The sequence below is a fragment of the Arachis hypogaea genome, chromosome 9, assembly GCF_003086295.3.
Source record: "Arachis hypogaea cultivar Tifrunner chromosome 9, arahy.Tifrunner.gnm2.J5K5, whole genome shotgun sequence".
Classification (NCBI taxonomy): domain Eukaryota; kingdom Viridiplantae; phylum Streptophyta; class Magnoliopsida; order Fabales; family Fabaceae; genus Arachis; species Arachis hypogaea.
Window position 1 is genome coordinate 17,034,421 of NC_092044.1, and position 15,025 is coordinate 17,049,445.

The window sequence follows — 15,025 nt, forward strand, 5'->3', positions numbered from 1 at the left end:
TGTCCAAATCCATAGTTGCATCTCCAGGTTTCCCTTTATGTATGGAGTTATCTACCTTTGCACAAGTGTCACTGATATTCTAGGTTTCCACAAGTGGTTTCTTCTTATCGATCTTAGTAAAAGATTCACTTATTTTCTGGGTTTTTGCTTGTGGTTTCTTTTTTAAGTTAGAGGCAACTTCTTGAGATTTGTTTGATTTGGGTTCTTGTGTTTTAAACTCCCTTTTCTTGACAGCTTCGCCTGTTGGGTCAACAATCTTCAATAAGTAGCAAATCCTATCCAACTCGGACTAAAGAGTTGACAATTCCTTCTCAAGCTGCACACTTTTGTCTTGAACTGACAGCAACAACAAAATCAGCAAGGATAAGCTAACGTGTGCTAATGAAATGTCCAATTTAAGACTTGTAATTGCACATAAAGTTAGAGTTTGAAGGAACGAGACAACTCATTTTTTAGTATTACTTCCAAACACATCAAAGCACACAATTGCATACAATGAATATGTGCAAATATAAGCAAGCAACCAGAAAAAGCAAACAAATATAACTCTTACCAAGTTGGGATGAAAGTCCAGACATGTAAGCATCAAGGGAATCATCAACTTCTTCTTGTTTAGCAGACTCTGATGACATATTTTTTTATCCAGAAGAGTATCAGCAGTCTCAATAGATTGGTTTTCACCAGGCTTCTGGCGAAAAGACGTTTTCTTTGTGCGGTCAAAAAATCCATCATCACCGTCGCTATACAATGCAAGTAATAACTATAGTGCTTTTAGTTTTAGTGCATCACTTTATACATATGGTATACATAAACCAAGATAGCACATGAAATATCAGATTTGCTCCACAGTCTAAAAGAACAGCTTCTCAAAAAGGAGATAAAAGCATGTAAATAGCATTAAGCAGTTCAGATTATGAGTATATTCTCTGTCAAAACCAAAAAATTCTAAAAATCACAGCATGTCACAAATTAAGTACAAAAAAAATAATAATGAAAAAAAATCAGAGGTACAAGTTCTAAATGCAAACAAGAAATAAAGTGCTACTCAATACTTTATTACAATTAGAGAATATAGGAACTACAACCTAGCTTCTTCATGCACTTCATTATAATAAACACAAGTTTATAAAAGAAACACCATCTTACACCATCTTAAAGGTAAAATATTAACATCATTCTCGTTTTACAAACATCTAAATTTTCACAAATTTTACAAGCAACTTAGGTCTCTTACTACAATTCACACCTTATTTTCAAGATTTTTCCAAACCAGTATTCCTAAAACATTTGTATTATATCAAATACTATCAAACATTATCGAAACTTCAGACACCAGTTAAAATATTGCATGATAAATTTCATGTTCCGGATATAAGGGTGGATGCTTCACGGACTAAGTGAAAGCCATGAAATGCATTCCTCATAAATGCTTACCATCTTATGCCATTATCAACTAAAGAGAAACAATTTTAAATAGTTCATCAATCTTTACTGGTCAGAAACATGTGTTCTGGACAAGCATTGTTTATTTACATAGATCCTTACATAGATAGAAATACTGAGTTAAGTACAAGTTATACTTGCATCGAGTCTCAAATTTATCATGAAATCCTACCAGAACAAGAGCATCTAAATTCACATAATTTTCATAGAAAAGACAATAAAATAAAATAAAACCTTACAGTAGTTCGCCAAGGCAGAGGTGCGAGAGAAGGACCGAAATCGGAGTTAGTAGTGAAGAAGAAGAACAATGCGGCAATATATAAAAAGAGAAGAGGGAAAGAGGAATGCTAAAAAGGATTGTGTCATCTGGAGAAAGGTGAAGAATAAATGATAAACCCTAGCAGAAGTAACTGATTCATCTCTTAGAAATTTTGATTGAATGAAAAAAAAAGTGTAAAAAGTAAAAAATAGAGAGGCAAATTTTAATTATTGATTTTTCCGAAAACAAAAATACGGGGTCTAATTTATAAATATTTTTATGTTGGTTAATCTTACTCCCACATAAAAGTGGTAGTAACAAATCCGTGGCCTATTAAATAATCGAATTAAACATATCAAATTATTTATTAGTTTTACTTTACGTGAGTGGCCACTTTATAAAATAGTTTTTTATACATTATTTAAAAATAAAAATTTAAAATTAATCTTTTTTTAATTATTTATTATTTATTCTTTTACAACCATTAATCGAGATTTCATATTCTTTCTATATTCATTATATTCATCGAGCCTCTCTTTCCATCCGAATTTTTGAGTTAATGTTTGAAAACCTAATTTTGTCTTATTGTCGATCTTTAAAACCTTGAGTGGCTGAATCTTCTCTCTCTATTTATTTCTCTCTGCATCCATTATATTCTTCAAGCCTCTTCTTCGATCAAAATTTCCGTTTTGAGGTTATGAAAATTAATTTTGCCTCTTTTTTTTTTTTTGTCAATATTTAAAACGTTGAGTCGATGGATTTTTTATTGGTTTTTGTTTGGTTTGTGAATATTTTTTATTTTTTAAATTTTATAAAAAAATAAATAAATAAATAATTTGTATTTATTTATGTTTTTATAAAATTTAAAAAATAAAAAATATTAAAAATAAAAATACAAATACAAATAAAACATACTTTTATAAGGTGTTTGAAAATTTTTTAAAATTTAATTTCTATGGAAAATGAATTCAATTTTAGTATTTGAAATAAAAATATTTAAATTAGTTTAGATGGAATTCAATTTAATTACATTGTTTTCTCTCAAAATCAATTTCAGTTCAAATAGGTTCAATTTAAAATTCTATTCTATTAAAATTTTATTTAAAATTTAAAATGTCTAAAATGTCTTTACAATTTATTTACTTCTCTTTTTTTTTAACTCACTTTCTCTCGATGCCTCTCACATTTCAACACACACTCCGTCTTTTTTCACCACCTTGATTCCCTTTTCTTCTCTTTCCTTCCACTCACTTAATATAATATATACTTTTATTTTTTGAAAGACCTATTTTATGTTATCATGGTACAAAGGGTTTAGGAAATAAAAGAAGAATTATTTAAAAAAGTATCATTTGTTATCATTCTCACTTGTGATTACAATATTCTTACCAATATATAAACCAAGAGTATGTTAATGAGTATGTTAATTATGAAATAATATCCTAATAAATTACATTGATTTTTTTTTACTCTCTTTGATATTTTCTGATTTTGTTTCCTAATTATGATATTCTAATACTCCCCTTAAGGTGAGTAGTGGGATCACCAAGGGCTTGTCTTGAATTTGCTTTAGTAAGAATATCATCTAACTGATCTTCTGATCTCACAAATAGAAGTTCAATAATGCCATTCTCAATTTTTTCTTTGATAAAGTGTCAATCCACCTCAACATATTTTGTTCTATCATGTTGTACGGGATTCTCTGAAACGATGATTACGGCTTTGTTGTCACATTTCAACTAGCTTGGCAATTGTGGTGGAAACCCAATTTTATTCATCAATTTTCTTATCCACAATACTTCAGTTATGCCTTTAACAATCCTTCGAAATTCTGCCTCTGTGCTTGAAAGTGCTACAACTTTCTGCTTCTTACTTCTCCAAGTTACCAGGTTGCCTCCAAAGTGTAAAGCAACCAGCGGTTGATCTTCTATCATTTGGGTTGCCCGCCCAATTTGCATCAGTATATGCCTCAACTTTCAAATGGCCATTCTTTTTTAATATGACTCCACTTCCTGGAGCTCCCTTCAAATATCGAACTATCCTCATGGCGGCTTCCATACGATCTTCTTGTGGCTTATGCATAAACTGACTTACTATTCCCACAGCATAAGCTATGTCAGGCCGAGTATGGGATAAGTAAATTAGTTTTTCAACCAGCTGGTACCTGTCCTTATCTGCTAGGGTGGCACCTTCTGCTATCTTCAACTTATGATTAACTTGCATGGGCGTATCAATTGGTTTGTAATCCACTATTCCTATTTCTGCCAGAAGGTCCAAAATGTACTTTCTTTGAGAGATAAAAATTCCTTTGCTGGAACATAGAACCTCTATTCCTAAGAAATATTTTAGTCTTCCCAAATCCTTTCATTTTGAAGTTTGTAAATAGGTTCCTTCTCAATTTTGTAATTTCGTCAGCATCACTTCCCATTATGATCATATCATCCACATAGATTATTAGGCAAGTGGTTAAATCTTCCCGTTTTTTCAAAAAAAAAAAAGGGTATGATCAGAGTTTCTTTGCTTGTACCCATACCTTTTCATGACCAATATAAATCTTCCAAACCAGGCACATGGAAATTGTTTAAGCCCATAAAGAACCTTCTTTAACCGGCAAATTTCATGTTTTTTAAATCCCGTTGAGAAACTTGGAGGAGCTCCCATGTACACTTCTTCTTTCAACTCTTCATGCAAGAAAGCATTCTTAACGTTAAATTGATGGAGTGGCCAATCTTCATTTGCTGCAACTGAAAATAACACCCTGATAGTATTAATCTTTGCAACCGGTGAAAAAGTTTCAGTGTAGTTGATACCATAGGTCTGTATATAACCATTGGCCACCAACCTTGCCTTGTATCGTTCAATGGTGCCATCTGCCTTGTGTTTAATGGTGAAAATCCATTTGCACCCGACTGGCTTTTTTCCTATCGGTAGGATACACTTCTCCCAAGTTCCGTTCTTCTCTTGAGCTTCCATTTCTGTATTCATGGCTTTTCGCCATTCAGCTTTCTCATTGGCTTCCCGGACAGTTCTTGGAATGTCTTCTATCAAGAGTGTGGTAGAAAAAGCCTTTGCAATATTTTCTATTCCTTCTTTAGCCACCCTTATCGGGTATCTTGAGTTACGGGAAATATGTTCTGGTGAGTACTGATTAGGAGGCATCCTTCTGTTATTGTTAGTGGCCTCATTAAAGGTATTGGGCTCTGGTTCTTCATGTTTCAGTGCTATACTGTTATTGTTAGTTGCCTCATTAAAAACAAGGAGTAAATTATCAGATTGGCAATTACTTACCTCTTGTCTGACATTCTCAAAAGGACTCTCACTGGTTGTATGTACCGAGTTATTTTCTACGTTGAGTGAAGTATGCTCGGTAGCTCCATCTACTTGCTCTGTTTGAACAGTTTCTAGGCAACAAAGATTATTTAGCCAACTTGGTGGTTCATTATTGTTCTCTCCCTGAATGCTATGTTGGCGGCTAAAGTAAAATTTGGATTCTAAAAAATCACAATCTATGGTCACATGAATACGATGAGAGATTGGATTATAGCACCTATACCCCTTTTGGTGTGTAGCATACCCAACGAAAATATATTTTTCTACACAAGGATCAAATTTGGTTCTATTGACTTTGGGGATATGGATAAAGACGGAACATCCAAATACTCGAGGTGGTAAGATTAGAATAGGCGGGATTGGAGTCTGAGTAGCCAAGACTTGTAAGGGTGTTGTGTGGTGGAGAACTTGGGTAGATAGACAATTCAGTAAGTAGACAGAGGTCGCTATAGCTTCAGGCCAAAAGGTTTTTGGAACTTGTGCATCAAAAAGCATGGCTCGGGTCATCTCAAGTAACTTACGATTTCGCCGCTCAGCCACACCATTTTGTTGGGGTGTATTTGGGTAGGAAGTTTGATGGATAAGACCATTTTTTATAAAAAAATCACACATTCATTGATTTATAAATTCTCCATTATTATCTGAGCGAAGTACTTAGATTTTCTTGTTGAATTGAGTTTGAATAATTTGATAGAAAGCAAAGAATTTATCAGGCACTTCAGATTTGTGTTTTAAAAAATATACCCAAGTCATGCAAGAGAAATCGTTCACAAATAACACAAAATATTGAAAATTATTATGGGAAATAGGGACTGGACCCCACATATCAGAATGTATTAGAGAAAATTGGAATTGACTCTAGTGTTGGTTGAGGAAAAGAAACTCTGTAATTTTTTGCACGAATACAAGTTTCACATTTGAGGGGTTCAGTGCTACTTGTAAAAAGACTAGGAAATAAAAACTTGAGGTACTCAAATGTAGGATGTCCGAGACGCTTGTGCCATAACCAAAGTTGCCCAGTAACCGTTTCATGAGCAAGCATGGCATGACCCTGGTGTGCTACTTTATCGACGTAGTAAAGACCTTCTCGCTCAGTACCACACCCAATGATCTCCTTCGTAAGAATGTCCTGTAAAAGACAAAAAGTAGAGTACATGAGTACCACACAATTTAGTTCCTTTGTTACTTGACTAAAAGACAATAATTTTGATGATAGTGCAGGGACACAGAGGCAATTTTTTAGTTTTAATTTTTCTGAAAAAGTAATAGAGCCTCCTCCTTTAACATCAATTAATTCTTCACTAGCTGTTTCAATATGGGCTTTTGAGGGTATAGTCAAGCTGTTAAAATCATGGAGGTTATGAGTCATAGTATCGGTAGCCCACAACTAGAAAATTATTTAATACAGACAGATTTGGTCTTTATTCCAGACAGATTTTTGGTTACCGATGAAATTGTCGACGGATTTTGTCCCTCTGTAAAAGTCTCGTAAAAAATTATTTATCGATGGATTTTTTCCGTCAGAAAATTACCGACGGATTTTTATCAGTTACCGACGGATTTTCCCTTTGTAAGTTCTCCATCCATTTCCCTGAAACGTCGAACTTTTTGACGAATTTTTTGTCGGTAATTATAGACGAATTTTTTGACAGATTTTTCATCGATAATTACAGACGGATTTTCCGTCGATAATTGGAACCTTGAAAACCATTCCAAACTCTAAATACAGACAGAAAATCCATCTATAAATCCGTCGGTAAGGTAAAATAATTTTTTTTATTTTTTCATTGCAAAATAAACTTGTTTTTATACAAAATAAATATAAATTTAATAAATACAAATTTTTATCTATTTTGTATTCGAATATTTATAATATTTTAAAAAATAAACAAATTCATCGTATTATCAAACTAAAAGAAACATACTATAAACAAACAAGTCAATATAATTCAAAATATAAACAAAGTGTATTGATACATCACCTATAAAAATAGATAACAACCATTCATTAACAAAGTGTATTGAGTAAATTAAAAGTTGTTAATGGGTATCCAAAGGGCTCTAAATAATTTTTCTCATACTAGTAAATGAAAAGACCTATGCTACAAGCAACTCCTATTCAATTTTCTAACTCATTTGAACAATTTTCGCTGCTCTAATAATTAACTTGTAACATAGGATTCATTAGATGAAGTTGGTGAAGGAGGTCCTATGTTAATTCCACTTATCTCATATGCGAAATTTACTTCACTTGCTCTTTCTACTGCTATTGCTCTCCATCATCCCAGCTTTTCGCACACGGTCACAAATGTTCTCTAAGACCAGATCATCCATGTGCTGAAATAGTAGTACCTGAAAAAATTAAATTTTTTTTAGCATCCAAGGCCTGTTCACCCCTTTAGAGTTTGGGCTAGTTCAGTTCATATCTTTAGGACCCAAAAGAGAATTAACATCTCAAGTAGCTGATATGTATCAAAATCATGAAAGACATTTACTAGAAACAGAACCAGGCAGCTGATGTTACATTACTGAAGCAAGCTAGAACTATGGGGACACCATCACATGGTCCATCCACCCGAGGAATGAAGTCCATTCTTGGGCCAATCTAGTTATAGGGTCTCACAATTGTGAACTTGAGGCCATTCTCCGCATGCTCAGCTATAGTTTTGCACAGCAATATAATTAAGTTAACAAAGAAAATAAAATCTAATTATAGCTAACCATAAAAGAGAAAAAGTATATTCTTTACCTTATATTAGCCTATCGGTCATTTGCTTTGCACAGGCATAAGACCATCTCTTCTTCTCTACTGGACCAAAGATACAAGGATTGACGTCTTCCTTTAGCATATAGTATTTAAGATCCTGCAGCATGAAAAAAGTAAGGGTTTATACAAGGGTACCAGCATCATATTAACCTAAATCCTCCATTTCTTTTGGAATTCTTTGCACCAGAAGATACCTAAGCAACGAACTTTGACAATTATGCCCTAGCTTTCCAATATGGAGTCAACGTATAGGCTAGAACCAGCACAAGTGATGCAAAGCACAACACCTTTAGCTTCACAATATGGAGTCAAACTTGACACAGATTGAAACAATAGGAAATAGTTATCTATGAGGTACATTAAGTGAAATTTTGCAATCAAGATTTATTTACTACCATGTAGTTCTCAAGTTCTAATAGCTCAAATATGGTTTAGGCAAACTGCGATTGGATTTCAGAAACAGAATCGTCATTTTTCTGATCATAAGTCATTGAAGTGAACCATCGGTTTACACTTTCAATAGGAGCATTGGCATAAATTAACAAACAGAAAATATTATAAATTAAACAAAACACATTAGAAGCAAATTCCAAAACCAATGTAAAAAAATCGAAGGTAAAAGTGGCCTCACTCTCCAAACAATAATTATAAACCAACTTTAATTAAAGGTAAATTAAAAAAAAAGAACATTACCTCACTTTTCAAGTATTTTAATTCTCATATCTGGAATTTTGGTTCCCATTGATTCAAAACTGAATTGTTAAAGCTAAGCTCCAGTTTGATTCTTCTTTTGCCATTGAAGCAAATAAATAACAAACTTTTCCATTCTTATACTTTTCTCTACTATTCAATTTCTCCATCCCAAAAAATACAAACAAAAAAACACACGTACGTACGCACAGGTTCATTCTATTTATATGCATTCATTACTTTGCTGCATTCACTGGCACTAGAATAAAGGGCTACAAATTGATTCAGACTCTTCCTATTTCTTTTCAATCATGCTAGGTGTATAGTGTATATTAAATGTAAACTTTCTCTAAATGTAAACTTGCAATTTGTCATGAGTTTGTACTTAATTTATTGCCTAATGCTTGAAACATATCTTATTCAGATTATTCTCCTCTGTAACATTGCATTTTTATAGTTCAAAATTTGGAAAAAAATTATCAAATCAATTGAAACTGGTCTACCTTTTTATCATTGCAGACTTGGAAGTACCTTGTTATTCCCCTAATTCTCTATTCTGCTGAGAAACTGCATCCATTTGTTATCCGTGAAGATCATCGCGTTAGCGTGATTAAGGTCTATGTTAGCTTGTTCTTTCTAGTTTTGCATCGAAAAGCAAGACACATTATTAATAATTGGGAATAAATTTCAGGCAATATTATACACAGAAAATGATAGCTCAGATCAAAATTCAAATAAAGCATCTACGCTTATAATATTATTTAGTTATGGCAAATGAACCAAGCATTGAAAACACAAAACAATATTTAATTAAGGGAATTAGAGAAACATAGAATTTTTTGTTCAGGGTGGCCACCTTGAAGAATCAATTGAAATAACTAATTATTATTACAATTTATTTGTTTATTAACATAAATCATGACATGGAGTTGTGGGGACAAACCTTATGAAAGTTGAATATCAAATCCAGTTCATAGACCTGCAAATGGTGATGCAAGCAATACTGAATTAGAAAGATTTAAGAAAATGCTATATTCTGAGGAAGAGAAGAATGATACATTAAGGTCTGAATGGTATTAATTGTTACCTTTAGAGTTGTTTGTTCTTTTTTGGAAATTCCTTTAATGCCAGAAGACAAGAATGGTATAGTATTATTAGTATAGAATTATACAAGCAAGACTATAGGGAAAGAAACTCAAATTTATTAACCTTGATTTCAAATTTATACCCTCCAAAAAGATAGAGAATGAACTATGAAGTGTTTTTTAGTAGTGTTTATCTCTGGAAGCATCGATGAGAGCGAAGAAGCTTTGTTCAAGGTCATCGATTGCACAATCTGCACCCCCGGTACTTTTACCCGAGAGTTGTGCCAGACTTGGGCCGACATTATGCCTCCGGCCTAACTCGATGCACGCGTGCGCGCACCTGGCGCGTACGCGTCCTTCAACCAATATGCACATCGACGCGTAAGCACGCATGACGCGCACGCGTCGGTAAAAAAAAAAGAGTTTTTTTTCTCCCCTTCCATTTTCTTTTGCTTATCACATTCGCATACTTCTACTCTTCCCATTTTCATTTAGTTTTTGTAGTATGTTTTCGTTTTTTTTAGTCATTTCAATAATGGTGTTGGATTCTCACACTCAATTGTTGAGAAATTCTTGCATTATTTTGGTGCTTCTTGACTTGTTTAATATTGTTGGGTGATGAAACTTTTAAATCAATGCTTCATCTTGTATAACTCTTATGTCTTTGTGCATTGATATGACCTCATATTGTCTTTCATGACCCACTTCTTCTTATGTGAACTTGATGTGCCATATGCTCTTCATGCTTTGCTTTTACTCTTGCATCAAGTATTAGTTAATATGCCATTAGCTTATATTGTTTTCTCACTTACATGCGTAGCTAACATGTAGTGAGAACCTTACTCTTATTTGGCATTAGCCCTGCCTATGTTCTATTTGCTTCGATATCTTTGTTATAGGCTTAAATTTCTTTCTTTTTCTTCCCTTTTTGGTTGGCCACCAAGAAGGGAGATATGAATAGCTTTAAATGGGGCAACAAACAAGTCATCCGCACAACCTTTTGAAGGAGCTCATCAATTGTAGCAACCCGTCCACCTAGCTCTCCTTTGCGTGCACCGAGGACGGTGCAAACTTTTAAGTGTGGGGAGGTCGTCCGACCGATCGGCGATTTTGGGTGACAAAATTCTAATTCCAACACTTTTGCATTTCATTCTAGGATTTTAGGATTTTTGTTGCATTTTCTTATTTTTGCATATGTATACACAATAAGCATAGTCAAAATAATGAAAATTTTCAAGAATTCTATCTATAGGGCACCAATTGATTTGAGTGAAAACTTTTCATAAAACTTGCTTGAATTATATATCTTGTGGAACATGAATTTTTGAGCTAAGAACACAAGCAAGTGAGTTTTGAGCCTAATGGTGTGGTTACACCTTATAACCACTTATTTTCCATTCTTGTGTGTATTATTCTCTTTTTATGATTGTAATCTTTGATTTGTTTGATTCTTTATGTCCATTATTTTGTGTATTCATGCATTTATATGATTGAGGCCATCATTTCATTTAGCTCGCTTACCCAAATAGCCTTACCTTTGATCTTCCATTGTTAGCCAATTTGAGCCTACGCTTAACCCACTTTGTTCTTATTTTAGCACATTACAAGCCTAACGCGGAAAACAATAAAAGTCCTTATTTGGATCTTTGATTAGCTTAGGCTAGTGTGTGTGAGTATCATTCAAGTGTGGGAATCTTGGGACATTGGGTGAATAAAAGGGTGTATTTTGTATTTTTATTGAAAATATTGGGAATTGGGTACATGCTCATGTATTGATCAAATGTATAGACCTTATGCATTGATGCTCTTGTATATAGAAAGAAAAAAAATGAGAAAAACAAAAGAAAAAGAAAAGAAAAAATAATATGGAAAAGAAAAAAGAAAAAAAATAGAAAAAGAAAGAAAAAGAAGAAAAAGAAAGTAATAAAAAGGGGACAAAATACCCCAAAGCAAGTGTAGCTCAATAAAATCAATGCATGAGTGTTGTGAAATTAAAAAGGAATACATGAGTATGTGAAAAAGTGAGGAATGGGTAGTTAGATTAGAACTTAATTGTATAGGATGTCATAGGTTAGGTGGGAAGTTTAAGCCTATCAAAGATTCAAATTTCAAGCTCACTTAACCAAATATGCATCCTACCTTGACCCTAGCCCCATTACAACCAAAGAAAAGACCTCATGATACTTGTATGCATGCATGAAATATATGTTGATCGTTAGAAGAAGAACAAATCTTAGAAAGCATGATTAGGGGAGAATTGAGAGAATCAACCCTAAACACATGAGCGAATAGAGTGCAAACACATCCGGTGAGGGTTTGATGCTCAATTACATGTTTTCACCTATGATCATAATTTTCATGCAAGTTTGAAAAAAATATTTAATAACTCAATTCAATTGTGGATTAGACTTGCTAGTCCTTAGCCCTTGCGCATATATGCTTCTTAGGAATTGATTTATTTTGACCAAGCAATTGCATTCATTTAGATAGTTACATATAGGTAGATTGCATTTAGTTAGTTCCATTGAATAAATGCCATACCCTTACTTCATTCTTGGTTTAAGCATGAGGACATGCTTGGTTTAAGTGTGGGGAGGTTGACAAATCCCGTTTTGACGGTTTATCTTGTATTGATTTTAAGAGATTTTATCACCTTTTACCCACATTTATTCAATGAAATAGCATGGTTGTGTATATTCTCCTTTAATTGTGCTTAAGAGTGAAAACATGCTTTTTAGGACTTAAAATAGCTAAATCTAATTCACCTTGATTTCGCTAGATGCCTTGATATGTTTATTAGTGATTTCAGATTGAAAGGGCTAGGAATGGATCAAAGGAGTGAAGAGGAAAAGCATGCAAAGTGGAGAAATCATGAAAAGTCAAAGAAGTTGAACTCGCCCATGGACGCGCGCGCGCACCTGCGAATCACCCCATGGACGCGTGCGCGTGCTGTGCGCGTACGCGTCGGTGCTGGTTTATGATTTTTTAATGAAAACGTGACCAACGAATTCTCAAGGGTGGTGGGGCCCAATTCCAACCAACTTTGGCGCCAAAGATGCTATTTAAAGCCAAGGATTGAAGAGCAAAGGGGATTCCATTCATTTTCACACATTAGGATTAGTTTAGAAGTAGTTTTTAGAGAGAGAAGCTCTCACTTCTCTCTAGAATTAGGATTAGGATTAGTTCTTAGATCTAGGTTTTAATCATTGCCTTCTTCTACTTCTACATTTCAATTCCTTGTTGTTAGATTCATTCTTCTTCCATTCTTTTGTTGTAATTCCCTTTATGTTGTTCTTATATTTTGTTGTAGATCTACTATTGTTCCTTCCATTTTCTTTCAATTCAATAAGAGGTAATTCATAGTAATTGTTCTTCTTTACTTTTCTATTGTTGATCTCTTGCTTTTGTAGTTAGATCTCTCTTTAATTCTTGCATTTAATAATGTTTACTTCCATTGCACTTTATGTGTTTGTTGAAATGTCTCTTTTAGTTTTAGTGTAGATTTTGTTCCTCTTGGCCTAGGTAGAGTAATTAGTGACACTTGAGTTATCTAATTCCTTTGTTGATTGGTAATTGGAGAGATTGCTAATTGGTTTGGAGTGCACTAAAGCTAGTCTTTCCTTAGGAGTTGGCTAGGACTTGTGGCTCAAGTCAATTCATCCACTTGACTTTCCTTTCTTTAGTAAGGGTTAACTAAGTGGTAGCAATGAACAATTCTCATCACAATTGAGAAGGATAGCTAGGATAGAACTTCTAATTTTCATACCTTGTCAAGAGCCTTTTATAGTTGTTAGTTTACTTTCTTGCCATTTATCTTTCATGCCTCTTATCAAAACCCCAAAACAACTCAAACCAATAACAAGACACTTTATTGTAATTCCTAGGGAGAACGACCCGAGGTTTGAATACTTCGGTTTATAAATTTAGGGGTTTGTTTTAGTGACAAACAACTTTTGTATGAAAGGATTATTGATTGGTTTAGAAACTATACTTGCAACGAGAATTCATTTGTGAAATTCTATACCATCAAAAATCCAATCGTCAATGCGATAGTAACTCTCAAACATGGTTTAAACCTCATCTTTGTTCCTCTGCTTGGTGACGCCTCATCCTGTGACAGAGGCAGAGGAGGAGGAGTAGACAGACGAGCTACGGTTTGAGGAGATTGTGGCGGCGGTGCTAGCAGCGGTGGTGTGGCAGTGGGGATTCCGGGAGAGTGTCGTGCTTTTGCTTCTTCAATGGCTGCTCAGTGGACGCCATTGGTTATGGTTAGTGCCGCTGAATGAGCGATCGGTGCTGTTGTTTTATAAAATTGTGAAGGTAGAAAGAATGAACGCAGGAGAAGGTGAAAAGGATGGGGACGAAGGCGACGAAGACGGTGGCGGAGAAATGCACATTAGGGTTCAAAATGGAACGACACGAGAAACACACATAGAAGAGCCGGAAAGGGGTGTGACGGGACGACGGAAGTTCAGTGCAATGGAGGTTCGGTGCGGCGGCGGCGCAAGGTGCGACCGGGGTGCAAGGTGCGACGGCGGTGCAAGGCTGAGAAGTGCCGCCAATAGAGCATTTGGAGGGGAGGGTGTGGAGGCGCGGAGAAGATTATGTGAAATGAGGAGGATTTCGTAACACCGAACTTTATTTTAATATTTTCGACGAAAAATTTTAAATTACAGACAGATTTTCTGTCTGTAAATGCATCATTTTTGTTCATTTAATTACAGACGAATTTTTTGTTGGTAATCATTTCTCACGAAAAAATTAATTTTTTTGACAGAATTATCGATGGATTCTTTTTTCTGTCTGTAATTTATGCTAATTTATTTTTTTGTTTCTAACAAAAAATCCCTCGCAATTTCCGTCTGTATTTCCGTGGAATAAAATTCATCGAAAATATTCATCTATAATAACTAATTTTCTAATAGTGGCCCCACAATCGAAAATCCATTCATTTATTTTTTTAATTGGATTCTGATTTTGGGTCTCCCTTTCATATTGAGTCGCGGCCTGGGTTGAGCAGCCAAGGAGTTCATTAGTCCTTGTCCTTACCACCGCTACTGTCTTACTATCACGACTTGCTTCCTCTCTTCTGGCCTCGCCGGTACTGCTGGTGACCTCTGGGCCCTGGGTGCTCACAGTGGCGGCACCCTTACTCTGATTTTTTGATGACTTCGGATTGTTTTTCCACCAATTTGGGTAACCCACAATCTTAAAGCAATTTTCTTTGGTGTGTTTCTTCTTTCTTCTTCTACCAATTTCTTTTTAATCTGAGTTGCTCATAATGGATAATTATCTCCATTTAATTTGAAACCAATTGACAAATTGTCAAAATTAGTTTGTGATGATCGCATGCTAAGAATATTGCTTAGCATATTTGCAATTTGTAATGTCAATTCGTCAGAAATGGTTGATTTTGAGTTTCTAGAACCTAACTCTGCTCTAATACCATGT